Here is a 25,865-nt window from a genome sequence, read left to right as displayed (position 1 = left end):
ATTTCTTTTATTTATTGGCTTTAGTCCAATACTCCTGAAAACCTTTCTCAGTCTTTTGTTTCTACTTTTTGGCCGTATACCTAAGTGACGTTTTACTCTCCATCCTTTCTTTGATTCAAACTGATTACCTGACATTAGTGAAGGTTGATTATCCCGATTGAGTATTTTCTTCTTCTTCTCCTCCTCTTCTCTAAAACCGGATACTTCTTTTTCCGTTTTTATTCTTTCTTTCTCTGTTGGGCCGAATACCATACTCTCCCCCTCTCAATCTTTTGTTCGTCTTGCTTTGGCCGAATCTCTTTGATTGACTATTGCCGAAATTCACTAGATTTATTGGTACGGGTGAGTTATAATCACTTTATTATTTCTTTTCCTAGCTGAATTTCTGTTGGCTCTACTATCAAGTTTTGGCTTTCCCTCCTCTTGCTCTTTAGGGAGGCCGAATGTATGTTTTTCTTCTAACGACTGTGATTCACCAAATCATGCTAGGAGTGTGGACCCTATTGTGGAAGCTTGGGCCGATTAATCTTTGCATTTCAGGTGATCTATCCACTTTTGGGGTAAGTGCTTTAAGTTTTAGTTATGGTTATGATGGGTTATTGATTCTTATGAATCGGTTAACTGTTTCATGTGAAGGATAAAACAGTAAGAGGTAAACATTGGTTTTAGAACAAACATGGTTTTGCGATTGTTCGATTGGAAAGTAGTGATAAATTGGTTAAAGTATTTTCAATACTATGGTTTTCGATTAACCATGAATATGGATTGATGGTAGGGTTTTTGTGAATCATAGGTGTTGGTCTCTGAAGTGTTGCAGCTACAGTTTCATAATAGATGTGTGAGCATCATTACTATTAGGTGTGAAACCGACAAAAGCTGAAAAGCTAAAAAGTGAATAGTCGACATCACTCGAGCGTGTGACCGTCCGTGTGGCAGGCTGTGTGATAAAACATAGTAATGTGGTCGATGAGATGGCCATGAGCACTTTCATGGACTAAAACGACATTGTACCATTTTGGGCCGAACTGGGCCGCGTAGGCCCAATGGGCCTGTGGGCTCTACATGGAAAAATCACATAAAAGTCTGGTAGTTAGTGGGCTAGGCTGTGTATACCATACAGCTAACGCTATGGTTGGGCTATGTCGGCTACACGGGTGTGTGAGCCCACATGGGCCCTGATATGGGCTGTAGGCCCATTATCACTAATTAACTGTTAAGGTTACACGAGTCACCCGAGACAACTGTGGACCTACTATTGGGCTGGTGAGGATGGTTGGGCCCTTATTTTGGTAAGATGACTATTTTACCCCTATGTGATGTATGACTATTTGAGCATGTCATTTTTACTGTATGTACATTTATATTATGTTGCATTACATGGGGTGGGATATATGATTTTGAAGGAAGTGTACTGAAAGGCTATAAGCCTACTACTAGCAGCTCTACTGCAAATATTGTTTTAGTGCCGGTACGACTTGGTATGTAGGGTTTTATCCCCATGTAGTGTGTAGGGCTGGTACGGAGATGGTGTGTAGCGGATGGATTGGGTAGAATTCTTTGTTTGCAAATTGTACTAAAATGTGCTAAGGCCTAGACTACCACTGATACTGAAATGGGCCCAGGCATAGACTGTTTCTGCTATAGAAAGAGCGGCTAAGGCCCTAACTGAAACTGAAAGGGCTTAGGCCCAAATTGTGTTTACTCTGATTGTATGCTTTTATAGGATTTCACACACTAATTTTTCGTAAAATCACCCATCTGTTAACAATGCAGGAAATCCCCAGGCATAGATGGATCAAGGTGACGGAGGACTCAGAGGTGGCCACTCGACGAAGTTTCTTTTACTATTAAAATAAAGAGTTTATTTGGGGTTTTTATTTTGTAATAAGGCCTCTTTATTTTTGTTTTTATTTTAATTTGGGGATTTAGTTACTTAAAATTTAAACTGGCAGTGGTAGGTCTCGGGTTTTCAGGAAAGTATAAACAAATGACATTTTTAAAAACACCACGTTTACGCAACACATTTTAAAAGCTTCCGCAACAAACACCATTTTAAAATTTAATAACAAACTAATATAATTAATATTTTGCTAAGACAACTTGAGTTTTCACAATGAACCAGACATCTAAAACTTTTGTTCAGAACTTAAAGCATTTTTATGTAGAACAAATTGTCACGCAATTTATGTTTTGGGAAAATACTCCAATGTGACATCACAGATTCGGCCATAACGTCTAAGCCGGGTTTGGGGTGTTACATTTAGTAGTATCAGAGCTAGGTTGTAAAACTCGACTGTGGATTTGTGTTTTTTTCAAAAATGTGGAAATTTTAACAACATTGTTTTAGAATGGTTTAAAGAGATTATTTGGTAATGTTTTACTGAAGAAGTGGTACACTGAGTCTCTGCGTCGATCCTGTAAGTTTTCTGATTGTTATTCTGAAAAGATAATATTGAAATGTTATTACTGAGACTACTTTAGGTAGTAAAACTGTACTGAAACTCTTTAGTTAGAGAAAACTATGAACCATAGTAAGAATACGAACTGTGAAAACAAAACTCTGAGATAATATTGTTCATAAGATATCGGTAGAGGTACTCGTGGTAGAGGCTGCAGCAGAGGCTGTGGAGGTGCTCGGGCTGGGTCTTCGTCTTCTAGACACCAGTCTAATAAGGAAGTTAGAGAGGCACCAGCTTCACCTATGGTTGAGACAGGGTTTCAAAATCGAGCAGCTAGGGATGACGCACTGTCCCAAGTAATGTTGAGGATTTTGGAAAGGGTCGTTGGGCCTAGTACTGGTACTGTGGGCCGTGGGTCAATTACGAAACGACTCAGATCTAATGGGGCAGAGATATTTAAGGGTATTGCTGGAGTGGCCCCTAATGTTGCTGAATATTGGACTGAGGCCATATAAAGGATCATGGATGACCTTGATTGCACCCCTGAACAGAAGTTAAAAGGTGCAGTATCTCTTTTGAGAGACGAGGCTTACCAGTGGTGGCTTACTGTCAATGAGGGCACTCAAGCCAATCGATTGACCTGGGAATTTTTTAAGACTACTTTCCAGGCTAAATATGTGGGTGCTAGCTATGTGGATGCCTGTAGGAGGGAATTTTTGAATTAACTCAGAGAGATAAGACAATGGCTGAATATGAGGCTAAATTTTTACGTTTGAGCCACTATGCACGAGGGATGGTGGCACCAAAATACGAGCGGTGTGTTTGGTTTGAGGATGGCCTCAGAGATGGTTTAAGGGTTCTGATAGCTCCTCTGAGAATGTGATTCGTACTGGGCACCAGAACAGAGAGAAAAGTAGAGGTAAGAGGGATGCTGAGCCCTCAAATTCTTTTTAGAGGTTTAAGAAAAAGCCCAAAGTTGATGGGCCAACCAGAGTTAGAACCCCTGCTGCTGCTACTACTAGACCGTAGTTTTGTGCTGACTGCGGGAAACGCCATCAAGGGGAATGTTAGAAAAAGATGGGTGCATGTTTGAGATGCGGATCATTGGAGCACTGTGTCAAAGGTTGTCTACAGAGTAGATGCAAGCTACTAGTTTTGGTAATGTTCAACGGGGTGGTCAGCAGCCACTGAGAGGCCGTGGTCAGGCCAATGGTGGAAATGGTATGGGCTGTGGTCGTGGAGCACCGGGCAGAGGTGCTGGTCATACTGAGGCAAGGCAGCCGGTGCTGGTTTACACTGCACATCCCCGGAAAGATAGAGATACTTCCGATGTCATTATGGGTACGTTCTTTACCATAATGTACCTTATACTGCATTAATTGATATTGGGTCTACACGTTCATACATAGCATGCTCTGTGTCTGAGATATTGGGTTTTAAGGGTGAAAACACTATGAGTGAGATTACTGTTCTAAGTCCACTGGGGTAGTCCGTTCGGATAAACAAGATGTTTAGAGATGTTCCCTTGGAGATATAAGGGGTTATCTTTTTGGCTAATCTTATGGAGCTGCCTTTTAGAGAATTCGACCTAATACTGGGCATGGATTGGTTAGTTAAGCATCGGGTAAGCTTGGATTGTGCCACTAAGCGAGTTGTACTGAGAACTGGGGTAGATGAGGAGGTAGTAGTAATTGGGGATCGATGGAACTACTTGAGTAATGTAATTTTTGCGCTAAGGGCGGAGAAGTTGGTTCGCAAGGGTTGTAAAGCGTTCTTGGCCTATGTTAGTGTTTCATATATTGGGGACTCTTTGGTAAAGGGTATCAGGGCTGTTAAGGATTTTCCGAATGTCTTTCCTAAAGATCTACCAGGGTTACTTCCAGAACATGAAGTGGAGTTCAGGATTGAGCTTCTTCCTGGTATAGCTCCGGTGTCCATCGCCCCTTACAGAATGCCACCGAGGGAGCTTGTAGAGCTTTAGGCAGATTTAAAAGCTACTAGACCGTGGGTTTATCCGACCTAGTGTGTCTCCATGGAGAGCACCAGTCTTATTTATGAAAAAGAAGGATGAATCCATGCGTATGTGCATCGACTACAGACAACTGAATAAGTTGACCATTAAGAACAAATACCCTCTACCAACGTTGATGATCTGTTCGACCAACTGCAAGGAGCATTAGTTTTCTCTAAAATAGATCTTTGGTCAGGGTATCACCAATTGAGAGTTAAAGAGGCTGATGTGCACAAGACGGGGTTTAGAACTCATTATGGTCATTATGAGTTCCTCGTAATGCCTTTGGCTTGACATATGCACTGGCAACTTTTATGAATCTAATGAACAGAGTGTTTCAACCCTATCTGGACCGATTTGTTGTGTATTTATTGACGATATGCTGGTGTATTCGAGGACTGAAAATGAGCATGATGAACATCTACGAGTAGTTCTACAAATTTTGAGGGAGAAGCAACTGTATGCCAAGTTCAGTAAGTGTGAATTCTGGTTATGTGAGGTAACGTTTCTGGTTCATGTGGTATCTGCTAAGGTGATTAAGGTTGATCCTAAAAAAATTGAGGCTGTTTTAGATTGGAAGCAGCCTTGGACTGTGTCAAAAATTCGTAGTTTTTTGGGGCTAGCTAGGTACTATCGAAGATTTGTAGAGGGGTTTTCATTGATTGCCGCACCCTTAACTAAGTTGCTACGTAAGGGCGTGCCGTTTAACTAGACTGATGAGTGACAAGAGAGCTTTGAAAAGCTCAAGAAAGTTCTAACTGAGGTCCCTATCTTGATTCAGCCGGTATTTGGGAAAGAATTTTACTGTTTACAATGATGCATCACACGTTGGATTGGGTTGTGTGTTGATGCAAGAGGGTAAGGTGGTAGCTTATGCGTCTCGCCAGCTTAAGACTCATGAGGCGGATTACTCAACACATGACTTGGAGTTGGTCGTAGTTTGCATTAAAAATTTGGAGGCATTACTTGTACGGTGAGAAGTGTATCATTTACACGGATCACAAGAGCTTCAAGTATCTCTTCACTCAGAAAGAATTAAATCTTAGGCAGTGTAGATGGATTGAGCTGCTTAAGGATTATGGTTGTTCGATTGAATACCATCCTTGTAAGGCCAAGGTGGTAGCTGGCGCATTGAGCCGTAGGGCTATGACTGATCTGAGAGCAATGTTTGCTCGTCTTAGCTTATTTGATGATGGTAGCGTGTTGGCTGAGCTTCAAGTTAAACCAGTGTAGATTGAACAGATTAAAAGTAAACAGTTGAAAGATGAGTCATTGGGTCTTCGATTCCGTCAAATCGAGAATGGTAATACTGTGGATTTTGGGCTGAATAATGAAAGGGTACTTTGTTTCTGAGGTAGAATTTACGTACCTAAAGATATTGATTTGAGACGGACTTTACTGTGAGAGGCGCATAGTAGCCCCTATGCTATGTACCCAGGTGGAAATAAGATGTACAGAGATCTCTATGAGATTTATTGGTGGCCGAGTCTTAAGCGTGAGATTACCGAATTTGTAGGGAAATGTCTGACTTGCCAACAAGTTAAAATGGAACATCAGTTACCTTCTGGGTTGCTTTAGCCAGTTAAGATTCCGCTGTGGAAGTGGGAAAGAGTAATCATGGACTTTGTCAGTGGGCTACCCCTAACGCCTTCTAAGAAAGATTCAGTGTGGGTCATCGTGGACCGATTGACCAAAACTTCCTATTTCATACCAATTCGCACAGATTATTCGTTACAAAAACTGGCTAAGCTGTATGTATCCGAGATAGTGAAACTGCATGGGGTACCAGTTTCTATAATATCTGACAGAGATCCTCATTTCAAGTCTCGATTTTGGGAGAGTTACATGAAGCTCTAGGTACACAGTTGGACTTTAGTACTGCATTCTATCCTCAGACAGATAGTCAGTCAGAGAGGGTGATTTAGATACTGGAGAACATGTTAAAGAGTTGTGTGATTGACTTCCGAGGCAGTTGGGAATATTACTTGCCACTAGCAGAGTTTGCTTACAACAACAGCTACCAGTCTAGCATACAGATGGCACCTTACAAAGCATTATATGGTCGTAAGTGTCGCACTCCTTCATGTTGGACTGAGCTAGGTGAGCGGCGTGTTCTGGGCCCTGAGCTAGTATCTGATACCGAGGATAAGGTTAGATTAATTCGGGATCGACTGAAGCGGCATCAAATAGACAAAAGTCATATGTGGATCTGAAGCGCAAGGAAATTGAGTATTCTGTGGGAGACTTTGTCTTTCTGAAGGTCTTGCCATGGAAGAAGGTGCTAAGATTTAGGCATAAAGGCAAGTTGAACCCAAGGTTTATTCGGCCTTACCACATACTGAGAAGAGTAGGACCAGTGGCCTACCAGTTAGAGCTATCTTTGGAACTGGAGCGGATTCACGATGTGTTTCACGTCTATATACTGAGACATTACCACTCAGGTCCTACGCATGTGGTACCGGTTAAGGAGATTGAAGTTAGATCCGATCTGACTTTCAAGGAGGAACCAATCCAGTTTTTGGATCGAGAGGTGAAAGTTTTGAGAAGGAAATCAATTCCGTTAGTGAAAGTTCTATGGTGGAACCACATATCTGAGAAGGCCACGTGGGAACCCGAAGAGGCGATGCGATAACAATACCCTCACCTATTCTGACCAGGTAAATTTTGAGGCCAAAATTTTCTTTAAAGAGGGTAGAATTGTCATGCCCCAAATCTCAAAAACCCTTGTTAAATTTATTTTTGTATGTTTATGTTGGGGATGTATGTTTGATTTAATGGTTTAGTGCTCTAGGAGTGTCTGGAAAGTCATGGGTTCAAGCCTTTAGTGGTTTAGTGCTCTGGGAGTGTCTGAGAAGTCATGGGTTCAAGCCTTGGCTTGAGAAAAAAAATTTCTCCTACTTGAATAAAAAAATTTCTCCTACTTGAATAAACCCTTGTCTCCAGTTGGTAGACTCTTAAATTAATGTAAGTAAAGCATGACTTAAAAAGCCTACTAGCTTAGTGGTAAGTGGCGTGTGGAGTGAGTAAGGGGGTCTGAAGTTTGAATCCCTGCTTCTGGTTATGGAAATTATTTTGGCTGGTGACCATGGAGGGAGTTTATGTTTGACTGAAACACTAAGGGTTTGAACAGATTTGAATGGAGTTTTTGGTAGCTAAATATGAGGATATAGGGGGGAGGAAATTAAGGAGAATATCAAGCAAATTTGAGTTTGGTGAAGAGTCATGCTGGGTTTGAACTCTAGCACTTAGTGTTTGGTTGTGTAGAGTTGTGAGGGGGTGTTTAGTATGTTGAAGACTAACCGATTATGTGGAGTTCTTTTGGTCAAATTCGGCTATAGGCTTTGGGTGCCGATTTGTGTTAGCTAAAAAAGGTTAACTTCGTTTTTAATATTCGTGTTGGAAACTTTATTTCTTTTGTTTATTGGCTTTAGTCGAATACTCCTGAAAACCTTTCTTAGTCTTTTATTTCCTCTTTTTGGCCATATACCTAAGTGACATTTTACTCTCCATCCTTTCTTTAATTCAAACCGATTACTTGAAATTAGTGAAGGTCGATTATCCCAATTGAGTATTTTCTTCTTCTTCTCCTTCTCTTCTCTGAAACTGAATACTTCCTTTTCTTTTTTTATTCTTCCTTTCTCTGTTGGGCTGAATACCATACTCTCCCCCTCTCAAATCTTTTGTTCGTCTTGCTTTGGCCGAATCTTTTTGATTGACTATTGTCGAAATTCACTAGATTTATTGGTAAGGGTGAGTTATAATCACTTTATTATTTCTTTTCCTAGTCGGATTTCTGTTGGGTCTGCTATCAAGTTTTGGCTTTCCCTCCTCTTGCTCTTTAGGGAGGCTGAATGTATATTTTTCTTCTAACGACTATGATTCGCCAAATCATGCTAGGAGTGTGGACCCTATTGTGGAAGCTTGGGCCTATTACTCTTTGCATTTCAGGTGATCTATCCACTTTTGGGGTAAGTCCTTTAAGTTTTAGTTATGGTTATGATGGGTTAGTGATTCTTATGAATTGGTTAACTGTTTCATGTTAAGGATAAAGCAGCAGGAGGTAAACGTTGGTTTTGGAACAAACGGGGTTTTGTGATTGTTCAATTGGTAAGTAGCGATAAATTGGTTAAAGTATTTTCAATACTATGGTTTTGGATTAACAATGAATACGGATTGATGGTGAGGTTGTTGTGAATCATAGGTGTTGATCTCGGAAGCATTTCGGCTACAGTTTCATAACAGTTGTGTAAGCATCACTACTATTAGGTGTGAAACCGGTAAAAGCCAAAAAGCCGAAAAGTAAACAGTCGACACCACTCAGACGTATGACCGCTCGTGTGGCAGGTCGTGTGATAAAACATGGCTGTGTGGTCGATGAGATGGCAATGAGCGCTTTCATGGACTAAAACGATATTGGGCTGAACTGGGCAGCTTAGGCCCAATGGGCCTGTAGGACCCACACGGGAAAATCGTACAAAAGTGTGGTAGTTAGTGGGCCAGCTGTGTGTACCACACGACTAAGGCCATGGTTGGGCTATGTGGGCCACACGGGCGTGTGAGCCCACATGGGCTCGCGATAGGCCCATTATCACTGATTAACTATTAAAGTTGCACGAGTCACTCGAGACGATTGTGGACCTACTATTGGGCCGGTAAGGATATCTGAGCCCTTATTTAGGTAAGATGATTGTTTTACCCCTATGTGATGTATGACTATTTGAGTATGCCATTTTTACTTTATGTACATTTATATCATGTTGCATTGCATGGGGTGGGATATATGATTTTAGAGGAAGTGTACTGAAAGGCTATAAACCTATTACTGGTACCTCTGTTGCAAATACTGTTTTAGTGCCGCAACAGCTGCGACTTGATGTGTAGGGTTGGGTGGGTCGATTTTATCCCCACATGGTGTGTAAAGCTGGTACGGAGATGGTGTGTAGTGGATGGATTGGGTAGGATTCTTTGTTTGCATACTGTACTAAAATTGGCTAAGGCCCAGACTGCCACTGATACTGAAATGGGCTCAGGCCCAAACTGTAACAGCCCGATTTAGACCTTAATCAGAATGGTGGTTTCTGGACCACGAATCTGAGTTAGAAAAAATATTTTAAAATTATTTTCTATGTTTATTATGTGTGAATTTATATCTGTGAAATTTTTGTGTTTTAATTTTATCCTTTGAGTGTTAGATTAAATAAAAGGTCTTAATCGCGTAAAATGAAAATTTGATGGTTAAATAGGAAAAGGGCTGAATTGTTATTGTCTTGATAAATGGAGGTATTTATGTTGTAAATAGCCCATGATAATTTACAATGGACAGTAGTGACCATGACTTAAAATGGTTTTATATTTCATTTAAAAGGTTAATTATGTAAAATATATAATATGTTATTATATATCATAAAACGTAATAAAAAAAAATAAAGCCATTTTGGGTGTTCATATTGTTCTTGCTGAACATAAAAGAAAAGAAAACAAACTTAGGGCATTCGGCACTATTCAAGCTTGATTCAAGGTTAGTTTGGTTTCGATTTTTGATAATTTTTACGGTTTTGAGATCGTTACTTCGAATACTATCCAACCCATGCTAGAGTTTTTGATTTTGATGAATATTTTGAGTGATGCTATTAATGAATATTTGTTTTTTGTGATGTTTGATGATAAATTATGAAAAATATGTTTTGGATTAATATGTTTTGTATTGAAATTTTTGATGAATTTGAGTAATTAGGGCTCAATTGCAAAAAATAAAAATTTGATGGACTAAAATGTGAAATAAATGAAAATATATGGACTAGTATGAGTATAAGGAAGATTCAGCCTAACTATGTTGTTGTGAGATTTTGTATATTTTGTGTTTTGTGCAATTAGGACTAGTTTGTAAAAGTATGAAATTTAAGGGTAAAATGGTAATTTTCCCATTTATCTTTTGAGTAAATTGAATGAAATTGTGTTTGAATGAGATTAATTTGAAATTGTATAGATCAAGAACAAAAGAAATCGGACTTGGATCGGGGAAAAACAAAAATAGTGGACTAGTCAATTAATATTGTTCGTCAAGATCCGAGGTAAGTTTTTAAGCAATTAAACATCGTTAATTTTGAATGTAACTTAGTTTAATATGCTGATTTAGAATTCATAGATTTATAATAAAGTTAGCCGAATATGATTAAGCATGGAAATAATATATTTGAGCTTAATTCGATTGAGTTATAACATTTGAAAGTCAGTATGAAATATGTGGAATATCTGGAATTTTTTATATATGAATTGTTGTGAGACAACTTTATAATAGTGATATTCGGGCTTTGAGCCTAGTAAGCCTTGTTCTGGTGAATTAAATCGGGCTTATTGCCTAGCAGGCTTATTGCCGGTGTATAAAAATCAGACTTTGAGTCTAGCTGGCCTTTTGCCGGTGTGAAATACAAGCTTAGGCCTAGCAAGCTTTATGCCGGTGAATTATTATAAGTTTATGCCTAAAAGACTTTATGTTGATGTTGTAATTGAATATGTTAAACGAGCTAAATGATCAGATATGAGTTAGCTTTTAGTTTACTTAAGATAAGGGAAATAAGCAACTTGATATTTGTTACTAATTATGTGTGATACTAATGAAGATTTCATGTGAAATTAGTATGTGTATTCAGCCTTGTAAATAAATGGTATGAATATTGTAGAATTGATTCTTGAATATGTGCATATATGTGATAATGTATATTCGGCCATATAAGTGGTATAGGTACAAGATGTTATATTATGGTTCTTGAGTTTATATAAATGCGTATGTGTAAGTTTGACTATATTAAGACATTTTGGCTTTGAAGGTTGAATAATATTAGGCCAAATTGATTAAGTGAGCATTCGGCCAAGGTAGATTTTGTATATGGAAATGTGTTATTTATCTCATTTGTAGATTTGAGGTTAAGCTTGATAATGATAATGAAATTTGGAATAGCTTAAAATGAGTTGATTATATCATTGGGATGTTTATATGCTTATGACTTACTAAGCTATTATAGCTTACTTTGTGTTTTCATGTTCATTCTGTTTTATAGATTTTGGATTTAAGTTACGAGCTCAAGGATTGTCAGCAAAGTCTATCACACTATCAACCGTCTTCGGTATTTTATAAGTTACAATTTGAAACTATGGCATGTATAGGCTAGTTAATATGTTTGATTTTGAGGTTGTGTATATTTTAAGCCATGCAAAAATGGCTAAGTATAAAGTTTAAGTTTAAGCATACTTCGGTTTTGGTACATATATATATGTGTGAGGTATTTGACATAGTTGCTAATGGTTGTGTAATTATGGTTATGGTTTAAGTCTATTTTGGAAGCTTCACGCATGCAATGTTATATGTATATGGTATACTTGGCATAATGATGATGATATAGTCACGTGAGATGATATGAGTAAATAAGTAAAAAGTTTATGTTATATATATATATATATACGATATGATTTAATATAATAATTTGAGTATGATTCAAATTGATATAATTATATGTGTATAAATTTGTGTTGAGTAGAAAGGAATGTTTAATTTTAATATATTGCTTGTTAGGTGATATAAATATAAAAGTATGATAAATATGTTTGTGTGGATGTTATATATATATATATATATATATCCATGTTATGAAATATTTTTGTAGTTAGATGAAATGTACATATGGTACATGTTATTTATATAAAATGAAAGGATGTATGTTTGCATGTTTTAAAGTATGTGCCAATAACTTGTAAAATTTGGAAATTATATGAATTATAGAAGTGAAGTATGCTAGTTTGGTTTAAAATTTTATTTAAATGATTAATACTGAAATGAAAGTTTGTTCTGAGTTGTGTTTTGTTTGGTAATGCTTGTAACCCTAATCTGGCGAAGGATACGGGTTAGGGGTGTTACATTTTATTGGTATCAGAGATATGGTTAGTCGGTTCTAGGACTAACGTAGTGTGTGTGAGTCTAGCTATACATGCCATATTATATACTACGATAGTGTGCTGACTTCTGACATTTGAAAATGTGTTTTCATATAGTAAATGGATCCCGATAGAGCTGTAGCTGATGATGTCGAGAGTGTAGCGCCTGCTCTCACGCACGGGACAACGCTAGTTGAATCTCGGCCGATCTCGAGTAGCCATGAGGGGGAGGCTAAACAAGCCTTCTATCAAATGATGAATGATTGGTTTACCCAATATATCAGAACTAACCCGACTACACAACAACCCCCACCCCTGACTAATCCATCTCTGATACCTGTTGTACCTCTGATGATTGGTCCAATGAGATTTAACAAGCCTCCTGTTGATAAAATCAGAAAACACGGGGCTGAAGAATCAGAGCTACTGATGATGATGATGCTTAGCGAGTTGAATTCTGGCTTGATAATACTATCTGTGTGCTTGATGAGTTATCTTGTACCCCGGATGAGTGCTTAAAGTGTGCTATATCCCTACTATGAGACACCGCATATCACTGGTGGAATACACTAGTATCGGTGGTTCTGAAAGAGCGAGTTGCCTGGGAATTCTTTTAGACTGAGTTCCGTAAGAAATATATTAGCCAGAGATTCATTGATCAGGAGCGCAAGGAATTTCTCGAATTAAAACAGGTTCGGATGACTGTGACAGAATTTGAGTGAAAATTTGTGAGACTCAATCGATATGCCCGTGAGTGTGTTTCAACTGAAGCTATCATGTGTAAAAGATTCGAAGACGGTTTGAATGAAGACATTAAATTGCTGGTTGGTATACTTGAAATCAAAGAGTTCGTAGTACTTGTTGACCGAGCTTGCAAAGCCGAAGAGCTCAGGAAAGAGAAAAGAAAAGCTGATTTTGAAGCTAGAGATTCCTATAAAAGATCATCAGGTAAGACTTTTCACTCAGCATCGAAGAAGTTCAAAGATGATTCTAGTCGATCTAAGGCTACTGCGGGCTTTTCTAGACGAGATCGAGACCGACCCCCTATGAGTTCACGAGCCACTTCAATAGCTACTGTTGGCAATGTTTGACAGAATAGAGTCGAGTGCAAGCATTGTGGTAAATGGCATTCTAGAGATTGCAGATTGCATGATCGGTATGTAATAGGTGCAATACATAAACCAAATGGCATGCATCTAATTGCAAATGTACTGTATGGGCATGTGAATGTTGTCTTGTGCTGATCTTTCAATGCTACTGTAATCTGATTATACCCGAGTATCCATCGAGAAAATAGTAATCGTCTTTCCCTGCAGGTCTATCTAGCATCTGGTCCAAAAACAGAAAAGGAAAGTGATCTTTCATAGTCGCCTTGTTCAGCTTTCGGTAATCGATGCAAATTCTCCATCCCGTAACCATTCTAGCCAGTATCAACTCGTTATTCTCATTTTCAATGACCATGATACCTCTTTTCTTTGGCACACATAGGATCGGACTTACCCATGAACTATCTGAGATAGGGTAAATTACACCCGCATCTAACCACTTGATGATTTCTTTCTTGACTACGTCCTTCATGATGGGGTTTAGTCTTCGTTGTCCATCAATCGTCCCTTTTTTGCCATCTTCTAGGATAATCTTGTGCATGCATATAGATGGACTAATACCGCAAATATCATTTATGGTATATCCGATAGACTTCTTGAATTGTTTTAACACCAAGATGAGTTTCTCTTCTTGCTCAGTAGTTAATTCTGCTGAAACAATCACAAGCAGAGTAGAAGTGTTACCTAAATAAACATATTTCAAATGTGAGGGAAGTACCTTCAGATCTAATTTAGGTGGCTCTTCGATTGACGCTTTTGGTTGGGCATAATCCTTTTTCTCTAATTCCAAAGATTCAAAATTGGATTGTGGATTAAATCCCCTTTGATTAGCTTTTAACAAAGCTAAGTATTCATCCTCCTCTTCATTATTTGGAGGATCTGATGTCAACATTCGTTCCAATGGGTCCTCAACATAGTTGAGTTCCTTTTCCATGATTAAATCCTTTAAATCAGACACTGCAAAACAACCATCAATTGTGTCAGGAAATCGCATCGACTTAAAAAGGTTAAATGTTACCTGATCATCTTGAACACGTATAGTAAGCTCGCCCTTCTGCACATCAATAAGGGTCCTTCCAGTTGCTAAGAATGGTCTTCCGGTTGCTAATTGAAGTGTAACTGTAGTAGGTCTAACTTCACCTATCCCCAACTTCCTAAATATTGACATGGGCATCAAGTTGATATTCGCACTTAAGTCACATAGTGCCTTACCACAATATGTTGTTCCAATGTTGCAAGGTATGGTAAAACATCCAAGATCCTTTAACTTTGGGGGTAATTTGTCTTGAAGATATGCACTGCATTCCTTTGTTAGGGCTATCGTCTCAAATTCTCCAAGCCTTCATTTTTTTAGACAGGATATCCTTCATGAATTTGACGTAGTTTGGCATTTGTTCATGTGCTTCAACCAACGGGATATTGATATGAAGTTGCTTGAATACGTCTAGGAACTTCTTGAATTGAATTTCCTGCTTCTGCTTCTGAAGTCTTTGAGGGTAGGGTGGTGAAGGTTTCTTTACTGGAACTGGTTAATTCGTCTTATGTGGCAATTCTGCATCTAACAAAGTTGTTAGTTGATCAGATTTAACTGGTTTTGAAGTCACCTTGTCGGATTTTATAGATTCTGGTTCTTGTGAATCTAGAATTTCAACACTCGGTTGAACTTCCTTTAAGTTTTGAGCATCAACTAGCTCTTTTTGAACTTCGACGATGTTGGGCTCTAATGTTTTTCCGCTCCTCAGTGTCAATGCTTTACAATTCTTCTTCCCTTGATTCCTCAGATTCTCCATATCACTAGGTAAAGCACTTTGTGGTTGGTTTTTGAGTTCAGTAGCAAGCTGACCCATTTGATTTTATAAATTTTCAATGTAGCTGCTTGGCTTTGAATTAAGGCATTATTCTTCACCATGTATGCCTTTAATAAATTTTCTAAGCCATTGGATGGTTTAGCTTAGGTTGGTTTCTAAACTTTTTGGGGAAAACTAGATGGCTGGGTCACTCTAGGTTGGGCGTAAGTGTTACTGGTTCTAGCCCCTTGGTTACTCCATGAAAAATTCGAGTGGTTTCGCCATGATGGGTTATAGAAATTGGATTGCAGTCCTTACCTTCCTCAATTTTGGTTCTGGTTACCCATGTAATATATGGATTCTGGGTTTGATGGACATTTTTCAAACAAATGTCCTTCCCCACAATAGACATTGGCTATATTTTCAAATTGATTTTGGTGGCTGTGCTGCAAAACTATTAGACCCATTAGTAGGAAGATTTTTTAACATTGAGGATATTGATGATACCTGAGATGCGAGTGAAGTAAGAGCGTCTACTTCATGTATTCCAGCAACTCGTCTTTCTGACTCTGCTCGATTGGTTTGCCATTGGTAGTTGTTGCTGGCAATCCTCTCAATGATTTCATAAGCCTCATTATAAGACTTAGAAAAGAAAGCACCATTAGCAGAAGCGTCCACTACCACCATTGTGTGAGCACTGAGACCATTATAAAATGTCTCAAGTTGGATGCAATGTGAGATTCCATGATGAGGGCACTTTCGTAATAATTCTTTATACCTTTCCCATACCTCATACAAGGACTTATTATCCATTTGTTGGAAAGCAGTGATCTCGTTCCTCAACTAAGCATTCTTGCTAGGTGGGAAATACTTCATAAGGAATCTTTTTGCTAACTCTTGCCATGTGGAAATTGAATCTGGTGGCAAGGAGTTCAACTAGGCTCGAGCTCTGTCCCTTAGCGAATACGGGAATAGCTTCAATCGTAATGCATCTTCGGGTTCTCCTGCTAACTTGAAAGAATCACTCACCTCCATAAACAGTCTTAACTGTACGTGAGGATCTTCGGTAGGCATTCCACTGAATTGGCCCACTGTCTGAAGCATTTGGAACATGACTGGCTTCAGCTCGAACTATTGTGCCTCGATTTCAGGTCTCCTAATACCAGATTAAGGTCATTAAACATTGGCACGACATACTGTCTTAAAGCTCTATCCCTATCATCAGCAATAAGGATAGGACTTTGAGCAGGGTTTGTTCTGTTTCCTTGATTTGGATTTTCAAAGTTCATTTCTTCGGTCTTTCTCTGACTTGCTTGTCTTCTTCGCTGTCGGAAAGTTCGTTCAATCTCAGGGTCTACAGGGAGTAAATCGATGATTTAGTCAATACTCATAAACACCTGAAATAATCACAGAAAAATTAATTAAGTTAAAATTTAAATAGAAAATTAAACCAAAATTCAAAACTAAAAAATTCACAAATAATGACTTTTTCAAACACAGTCCCCGACAACAACGCCAAAAACTTGGAATGACTGAAATGTGCAAGTGTACACAATCGCAACAAGTAATAAAGTGACAAGTAAATGTCGAGTTATCGTACCTACAGGGACTGTGAAAAGAACTATTTATGAATGTTATTTAAAACACTTTGGTGAAGAAAAATATTTTGTTTGAAGAGGGTGATTAAAAACTAAGATTTTAAACTAAGTAAACTAAATAAATAAATCTCAAATGCACGATTTCAAAATACAAGTTTAATCAAGATGACATAATTGTGCTAGATTAATTACATTTCTTATCTTAGAATTATTAAACTCATGTTTATATTGTTATGAATAAATTCACGACAACTCGGTAATTTACTAACTTATGAACATACTCACCTACCAAAATCCATACAGCTCTTGGACATATCTCTATGTCAATTCAATCGATTAAACAAATCTTAATAGACAAATATGTTATAGCACATACGTACTTATTAAATTGAAATAATCTCTTAAACATATCCTTATGTCAATTCAAACAATTAACTCGATTTAATAAGCACATAAAAGTCTATGTGAGGTAACGAAGTATCCTTACCTTGAAACAGTTTAATCACAATAATCTTGCAAGTTATGCAAGGCAAATGTATCGTCCGATACCGTTGCTAATTTAACCCTTAGCTATTTATATGATTAAACATGCACTGATTAAGTACTGTGTCTATTAATTACAATTTCAATCAGTTTAAATAATTAATTCATTAGTTACCTAACAATTGTAATGCAAGAATAACTTAGTCATGATTTTACTTAATCAAGCATCTTACCGAGGCCTATAACAACATAAACACAATTTTAACAATTTAAGAAGATGGAATGCAATCAACCTAACACGAATTAAATTCAAGCTAAATTGATTAAATTAATCATTCCAACAACATAAATATTCATAGATATGTTCAGAATCAAATCAGGTGTTTTTCCATGGCTTGACTAGCTTGCTCCGTTCTTCATTCTCTGTTGTCTTCGTTGATCAAAGCTGCTACGAACACTTCAATGTTGCTCCAAAATGGCTGGTGAACACCCCTTTTCCAAGGGAGGAAATCGGCAAGAGAGCAAGAGAATTTAAAATGTCAAAAAAGAGAGAAAATGGAGAACAGAGAGAGAAGATGTGAATGAATTGAGGTGTGTTGAATGATCAGCCAAAGGGTGATTTTTATAGCTGAAGATGGCTGCTAAAATTAACTAAAAATAGCAGCCAAAGAGCCATCCCTTGCCTGGCCACACATGTGCCAAGGTTGATGGTTTCAACTTTGCTAAATTTGGCTTGGGCATAACTACAAAGCCACCAATTGTGGAGGGGTTTGAATGTAACTTGAACAAGTCTTCGAGGGCCTCTTTGCAAGCTTAAATAATCAGCTAATAAGCTGATTTGGATCAGCTCTTGAGATGGTTTTGGGCTGTCTTTTTCGTGGGCAGTTCGGTTCACTCGGTTCGGTTCAATTGGACTACATTTTCATAATTAATTAATAATAATTTATTAACCCAAATTAAATTGGATATAAATTAAAATTAATTATATTATGAATTAATACATATAATTTTGGACCATCTTAGACTGAAATATAGTTCGCCTCGATACTTCAAATTGCTTCTCAGTTTTGTGCTTCTAGCAGTATCTGCCAAGCCATTTTTCGTCCTTTGTGCAAATATGTCGAAAATAACCAAAATTCATCAAAATAATTATGAAATTAACTAAAATTCAACATGTTTATATTTTAAGTGAACTTTAATTATTTTATAAAAATTAATTATTTTTCGACAAGAATTTTATAGAATTATATGATTTTAAGTTAAAAAATGTATGTAAAAATGCGTAAATTTCCGTGTTTCCAACCACCACCCTTGCACCACCTTCAAAACTGTTTTCTTTTATAGCTCTTCTTCTCTATTCTTTTCTACTTTTGATTATTACCTATAGTCTCTATTTTCTTCATATTACCGAATTTTACAATTATTTTTGGAGTTTCTTCATGATTTGTCATCCTTGACAACTATTGGTAAATAAAAGTATTTTTTATTCCTTTTTCTTCTATATTCAACTCTACTTATCCTATTTTCTTCTCATGGCAAATCCATTTAATCTATTCTTTCTTTTTTCTTCAAAATTAGATCCTGACATCAACCTTGATCATCAACGATAGAATCGGTTCTTTCGGGCTTTTTGGAAATAAAGTGTAAGTGATATAAATTTGAGGAATAAATTAATCTTTTTATGAGAGTTAAGTGAATATTTATCACAAATATGATTCCATTAGGTGCAAATTCAAATTTCTATTCTTTTGGACTGGAAGTGTACGAGTTCAATTAGGATTTACGATTTGGATCACTAAAGGTGTGTGTTTTATTCAAGTTTAATATATGATGATTTTGGTTATAATTAACTAAATATTTTGTAAACATAAAACATAACAAAATATAATGTAAGTGATTATAAGGATTTAAGGTAAGTTATTTTTTTACTTAAATCTTATTGGCATGTTATATTACGTGGCGTCATTTTGTGATTTTATTTTAATCTCATGTTATGTGATATCATGACATATATATTCATTTTGTAAAGCATGAGATACCATGACTATCAATATTAAATTTGTATATGAATGCATGTTTAATATGCCTAGTGTTTTAATAATGAGATTGCATGGCATGACACATTTATATGCGGTTGGGACAATGTGTAAGAAGAAAAATGTGACAGATTAATAATCTGTAATTTTTTGTGGTTTACCCACATATGTGTTTAGGCAGTTTGTCTGCAATTTTTGTGACTTGACCATAATCATGTGTATTGGTAACTAGTTTGCAAATTTGGTGGCTTTGTTCACATATGTGCTGGTGTGTTTTGGATCGATAAATTCTGGGGAACTCTTTTTGATGTGTAGTGGTGACGGATAAGATGTTTTGAAAAATTTGCATAATTGTTTTTCTGAAAATTTGCATTGACATAATCATGTGCATAAAAGTCTGCAATTTTGATTATTATGTGTAGGGAAATGTTATTGAAATGTTTAGTGTAATATTTGATATATAGCTTGATATAAAACTCACATTGAGCTTATTAGCTCACTCTTTAGTTTTCATAAAATTTACAGAAAATACCCGTGTGTAGGACTTGGATGCAACATTTGGAAAAGTCTCTTGGATTTAATTTTAATAAAGTACTTTATAAACTCTTTGGGTTTGTTTTTGGATGTTGGACTTTGGATTATTTTTTTGTCATTTATAATTTTGATACAATAACTGATATGCATGCATAATCGATGAATTTTTAAACGTTTTAAATATTATTTTTAGAACTTAAATATGTTTTCACCCGATTATAAGTAATTTCAAATATAATTTTTCTAAAGTATATTAAATCCATTGCAAATTGTTTAAATATCTAATATTTTTAAGTAATGTTTTTAAATTGATATTTACAATTTCCTTCTTCAAACGATTAAAAGCGATGATCTGATTTATTAAGAGAATTTACTTGATTAAGTTTTATTTAATGTTTTTCAATGATAATATATATATTTTTGAAATAATTAAATTTTTCATAAGAACGATTCAAACATAATTGTTTTAAATAGAAAAGCTTTTTTTGGAATTAATGTGGCTTTTGAAACTTGGCCATAACGTCTAGGCCAGGTTTAGGGGGTTACAAAATTAAACAACAAAAATAAAATTTATTCTAAAATGAAAAGAGAAAAATTAACCTAAAAAATAAAAGAAAAGAAAAAGAAAACAAAACCTAACATAAAACTATGAAAAACAAATGTCTAGCCACCAAAATCTGTCTTCAAAAGTTTATAAAGTATTATTTATAGTCTACTAATATTTAACCTGACACCGACCATTATGCCCTTGAATGAAAAAAGACTTAAGCTTGTTTGGACACAAAATTGCCCCTTTAGCTTTTCATCCGTAAGGTAGCGGTGCCGCGACACCCCAAGCAATAGCTAACTTGTGTATCTTGAGGGTCTCAGTGTCGCAACATCCACTCATCAGTGTCGCGACATTACTAGAGTTGGCCTCAATTTCTCCACTTCAACACTTTCAAGGATATCAAGACTTCGGGGGCTCGATACCGTGACGTTGGCTCAGTGTCATGACATCCATCCCTTGATATTGCGTCTCTCACAAAAGAAAGCCTCCATGTTGGTTTTCCATCGAAGTTTTGCATCCTCAAGGCGAAAGGTTTGGGTGTTGCAACTTCTATGGCATCAATGTCGCAACACCCACTCTAAATGATGTTTTCCTCGAGGTTGGGCCATTATCATCTCTCTACACAAATTCAATCACATCATTAGGTTCCCCATGGCATCGTTTGGCCAATTGGGGTCTCCAAAGGGACAAAACTAAGCAAAAACATTTATTAAGGCTCGAAACTAAAAATCAATAAAAACATATAAAAGAAATTTAAATTACATGAGAATAAGCTTTCCGAGTGTATGGGAGAGCCTAATCATGTTGTATTAGAGAGCCTAATTTGACGTATCAGATTAAAACAGATTAGTGTACATAGACGAAAATACTACACTTAGGGTACCAAATCCAATACGAAGCCCATTGAAAAGGAGGAAGAAGCTTGGATTCCTCAAAAGGATTAGGTTTATGTTCGGTTTCGATATCAGAAATTGACTCTCTTTATAACACCCTTCATTTGACCCGATCGTCGGGTCTAAGCTACAAGATGTCACATTCATTATCAGAGCAACAACTGTTATTTATACATAAATAATCATTCTAAACATGCAATTATATGTTAAATACATTTACATTATGTTAAATAATCAAATCTGAGCCTTAATTGAGCTTACGAAAGCTCTTTTGTTGACTTGAGGACAAAATAAGACCAAATTGCAAAGCTTTTGGAAATTTAAAGCCAACTTCGTGATTTCACTTCCTCCATGTCGTGACATCTCCAAACAATTTGTCACATTGTGACCTCAGGCCACTCGACGTCACGACGTTACTCTCTGTCGACTGACATTGCGATAAGGAAGATTGCTCGTCAAGACATGGACTCTATTTTTGATAAAAATGAACCATTTGATATCTATTTCAATGCTTCAACAACCTATCCAATTTGTGCACAACATTAATTTTACCTAATTCATAGCTTACCAAAATCATATAAAAAAAAGGTCACTTAACCATTACTAACCAAGACTAATCCTATACGAACTCAACCAATATAAAAAATATCAATTCAATTCATTCAAACACATGTCATCTATTCAATCAACTAACCATTGTTATACCTAACCTCACCTATGCCAATTAATGTACAAACATGTCATTTCATATATTTGTTACAACATTATATCTTTAGCATGTAGGTTCACTACCATATATAAATCAAATACCATTTCAAACATATTAGGCAATAGTTAGGATAGACTTGCCATAAGTATACTTTTCCACATATCAAAATATACATTCTATGAAACCTATATACAATCCACAACCTCCGAATCAAAAAACCAAATAGCTACTGGTTCAGTGAATGGATAATGTGAGCTTTGTACTATCCGCTTGATGTCTATAGAGAAAGGGAAAAGAAATGGGGTAAACATATTGCATGCTTATTAAGTTCATAGGCATTAAACAAAACTTACCTCACATTACAACTAATCACAATAAGCTACTTAGCTTGGCATATTTGCGTAAACATGGCAACACATATCAATAAGGTGAGTTTAACATATAATCACACCAAATGGTAATTCAAACATATATCATTTTAATTCACTATGACCAAATTTTCAATACCATATTCATGATCAATTCAAAATTTAACCATTTGAACATCAAATTCATATCATATACAGGTAACCTTTGACACCAATTATCCGAGCAGAATATATATATATATGCACATGTCCAATTACCTATCCACGATAGACCTTTAAATTGACATCAGGTTACCAGTCAAGGCTAAACTTGTGTCAGAAGTATTTTTGATACATCAATTGCTCGTCTAAACTAAATATATATATATCTGTGTCAGGTTATCATTCCAGGCTAAACCTTTAAAACGACATCAGGTTACCAATCCAAGCTAAACTTGTGTCAAATATATATTTGAGTCTGCAACAAATGCTAAATCTAGGTAATCATCAGTAATTAATTTGTACATGTGTGCACAAAACCTTTACTAAGTTCACCCAAGCATTTTCAACGCACATACTGTAACACCCCTCACCTGTATTTAACTCCAGAATAGGGTTACAAAGTATTACCGAACTTATTATACAATTAAACATACATTTCATATACATTTTTCATTTCCATACAAATATCATTCATAAACAATCACATTGTCCCTAATACGAGCCTACGAGGCCCTAAACATGCATTTGAGGTGGTTTGGGACTAAACCAATAACTTAAGAAATTTCTGGAAAACTTAGAAAATTTTACAAAAAATAAGGGACACAAGTCCGTGTGGCCTGATCGTGTGTCTCACATGCCCAAAGACACGCTCGTGACCCAGGCCGTGTGGACATTCGAAATGGGATCACATGTCCATGTCCCAGCCCGTGTCTGACCCCGTGTAACTCTCTGACTTGGGTCACATGGCCAACCACACGCCCCTATGACCAGCCCGTGTGCCCTTCAAAATGGCCTCACACGCCCGTGTGCCAAGCCGTGTGTTTGGCCTCGCCAAACCTGTAGGGTATACTGACATATTCCACACGGCCAATTCACATGCCTGTGTGCTAGGCCGTGTGGAGCATACTGACTTAATTTCTAATTCAACACTAGGGGACACACGACCATGTAACTTGGCCGTGTGTCTCACACGGCCAAGACACATTCCCTTATCTCTTCCCGTGTTATAACACCCCTAACCTATATCCATAGTGAGAATAGGGTTTCGGAGCATTACCAGAACTTTCAGAACAATTTTTTAAATGATTTATGTAAATTACTATTCATTAACCGAGATCATTCGAAATGTCCCTTGATTGGACTCTCGAGGCCTAATACAAGCATTAGAATCGAGTCGGAACCTAATCGGGTGCTCTAAGAATTTTTCGCAAAATTTCAAAAATTTTCCAATGTGTAGGGCTCACACGCCCGTATGGTCCAAGAGACACGCCCATGTGACCCTAGGACACGCCTATGCTGGAGGCCGTGTTCAACCCCGTGTAACTCTCTGACTTGTGCACACGGCCATGCCACATGTCCGTGTGCTAGGCTATGTGGTTAATTAATTCAATTCGAAATTAGGTGTAGGTTTCACACGACCAAGACACACGCTCGTGTTCTAGGCCGTGTAGCACACATGGCTGAGACACATGCCTCTGTTTATGTGCTCAATTTTGAGCATTTTGTTTCTCAAAATTAAGGTGCAAAGGACACACGACCTAACCACACGCCCATGTTACAAGGCCGTATTCACATGCGGTCTAGACACACGCCTGTGTGTTTGCCCGTGTGGACAAAATAAAGCCATTTCCTAGGTTCATTTGTCACCCAAATTTACCATTTTTCTGTACTAAAACATACCAAACACATTCCAACCATTTCTAAGAATTCAAGTTAAGCAATTTCCATCATTCATCATGGCATACCAATACATGCATACATGCTTACAATCTTACCTTGATTCAATCCATATATTAGACATTATTTGATCAACTACTTAACATATATTTAACTACCATAACATGACATTACAAGTATATCAAAACAACCATTGCTAGCTATTCCAACGGCTAGATTACAAGCATCATTATCAAGCTACAAATGGTCAAGTTGTCCTATACATGTTACTAAAATGATTTTACTAAGTATACCCAAAATAAGCTAGATGATAGTGTGATGATGCTCTAATGATCTCCAACCTTCACGAGCTTCTGAGCACTATAAAACAGGGGAAAAATAATCCAGAGTAAGCATCACATGCTTAGTAAGTTCATATAATGGAAACTAAACTTACCAATCCCATTTATTAAATCTAAGCATACAATAATATGTTTTCCATCCATTTGGCAAAATTGCCTAAACACATGCATCCAATCAAACATGTTAGTCACAAAGTTTACATATACATCAAGTAAGGATAGATGAGCTGATCGTGTAATACTCTTTCAAGAAATTATCATTTCATCTCATACTTCTCATGCCATGCCAGAGTGTTATGTCCATTGAATTATTGAAATTATGATGGATACTCAAGTAGTAAACTCAGGGTGTACAATTTAATAATCCGTTAATTCTTATTCGAGGGTACTCATTAAGGCACTTAATCAAGGAACACACTCTCGAGCCACATATCGTATAACAAGATTACCAGTCCAGGCTAAATCCTTTATATAACGTAAGCTCAAAAGAGCTCAAGAGGTATTATATCAAGATTATCCATCTGGGCTAAATCCTTTCTATAACAAGGTAAATAGGATTGCTTGTCTGAGTTAAATCCCGTCCGCAACAAATGCAGGACCTTATTCGTGTTGGGAAAGCGCATATATTCATCGGAATTCAATATTCAATCGGAACTTAACCCTGTTTCACCATATCAAGCATGTATTAAATTTCTCATTATAGCATTCAAGTAATTTACATCAATATAACTCACTTTCCATACAACACATCATTCAATTAAACATCTTTACATGCTCGATTAAGTTACACAAACTTACCTCGACATTTATTCGCGTATAAAATCTACTAATTCGGAACCTTTTCTTTCCCTCGTTCTAACCTTGAATTTGTGTTGTTCGGATCTATATAAATAGATTTAATTATCAATTTCACATATTTCATACTTATTTGGACTCAATTTACATCCTAGGTAAAATTACCATTTTGCCTCTAACTTTTCCATAAATTCCAATTTCGTCCTTAGGCTCAAAAAATGAAACTTGTGCAATTTACTCCCTATTCCAAGCCTAACCAAAATCCCATTAGAAAATTTAAAGCACATGTATTCATAAAAATTTAGAACTTTTCTTCAATTTCACAAGTTTACATTTTAGTCTTTATATCATTTTTCATCAAAAATCACTTTGTAAAAGTTGTTTATCTATCAAGAACCTTTCATTTTCTACCATAAATTTCTAATTTTCGGCATATACATCGATGACC

The 25,865-nt window shown here is 36.7% G+C and overlaps 1 non-coding gene across 1 annotated transcript; it reads left to right on the top strand.

Moving 5' to 3' along the window:
- The first annotated feature begins 15,971 nt into the window (after positions 1 to 15,971).
- On the top strand, positions 15,972 to 16,077 carry LOC128292314 (small nucleolar RNA R71). The gene has a single exon (XR_008282299.1). It is a non-coding gene; the product is annotated as a small nucleolar RNA R71 (small nucleolar RNA).
- The last annotated feature ends 9,788 nt before the right edge of the window (positions 16,078 to 25,865 follow it).

This window comes from Gossypium arboreum, chromosome 4 (assembly GCF_025698485.1).
Source record: "Gossypium arboreum isolate Shixiya-1 chromosome 4, ASM2569848v2, whole genome shotgun sequence".
Lineage (NCBI taxonomy): Eukaryota > Viridiplantae > Streptophyta > Magnoliopsida > Malvales > Malvaceae > Gossypium > Gossypium arboreum.
The sequence above is the reverse complement of the archived record's forward strand: the minus strand, read 5'-3'. Positions and strand labels throughout refer to the sequence as shown.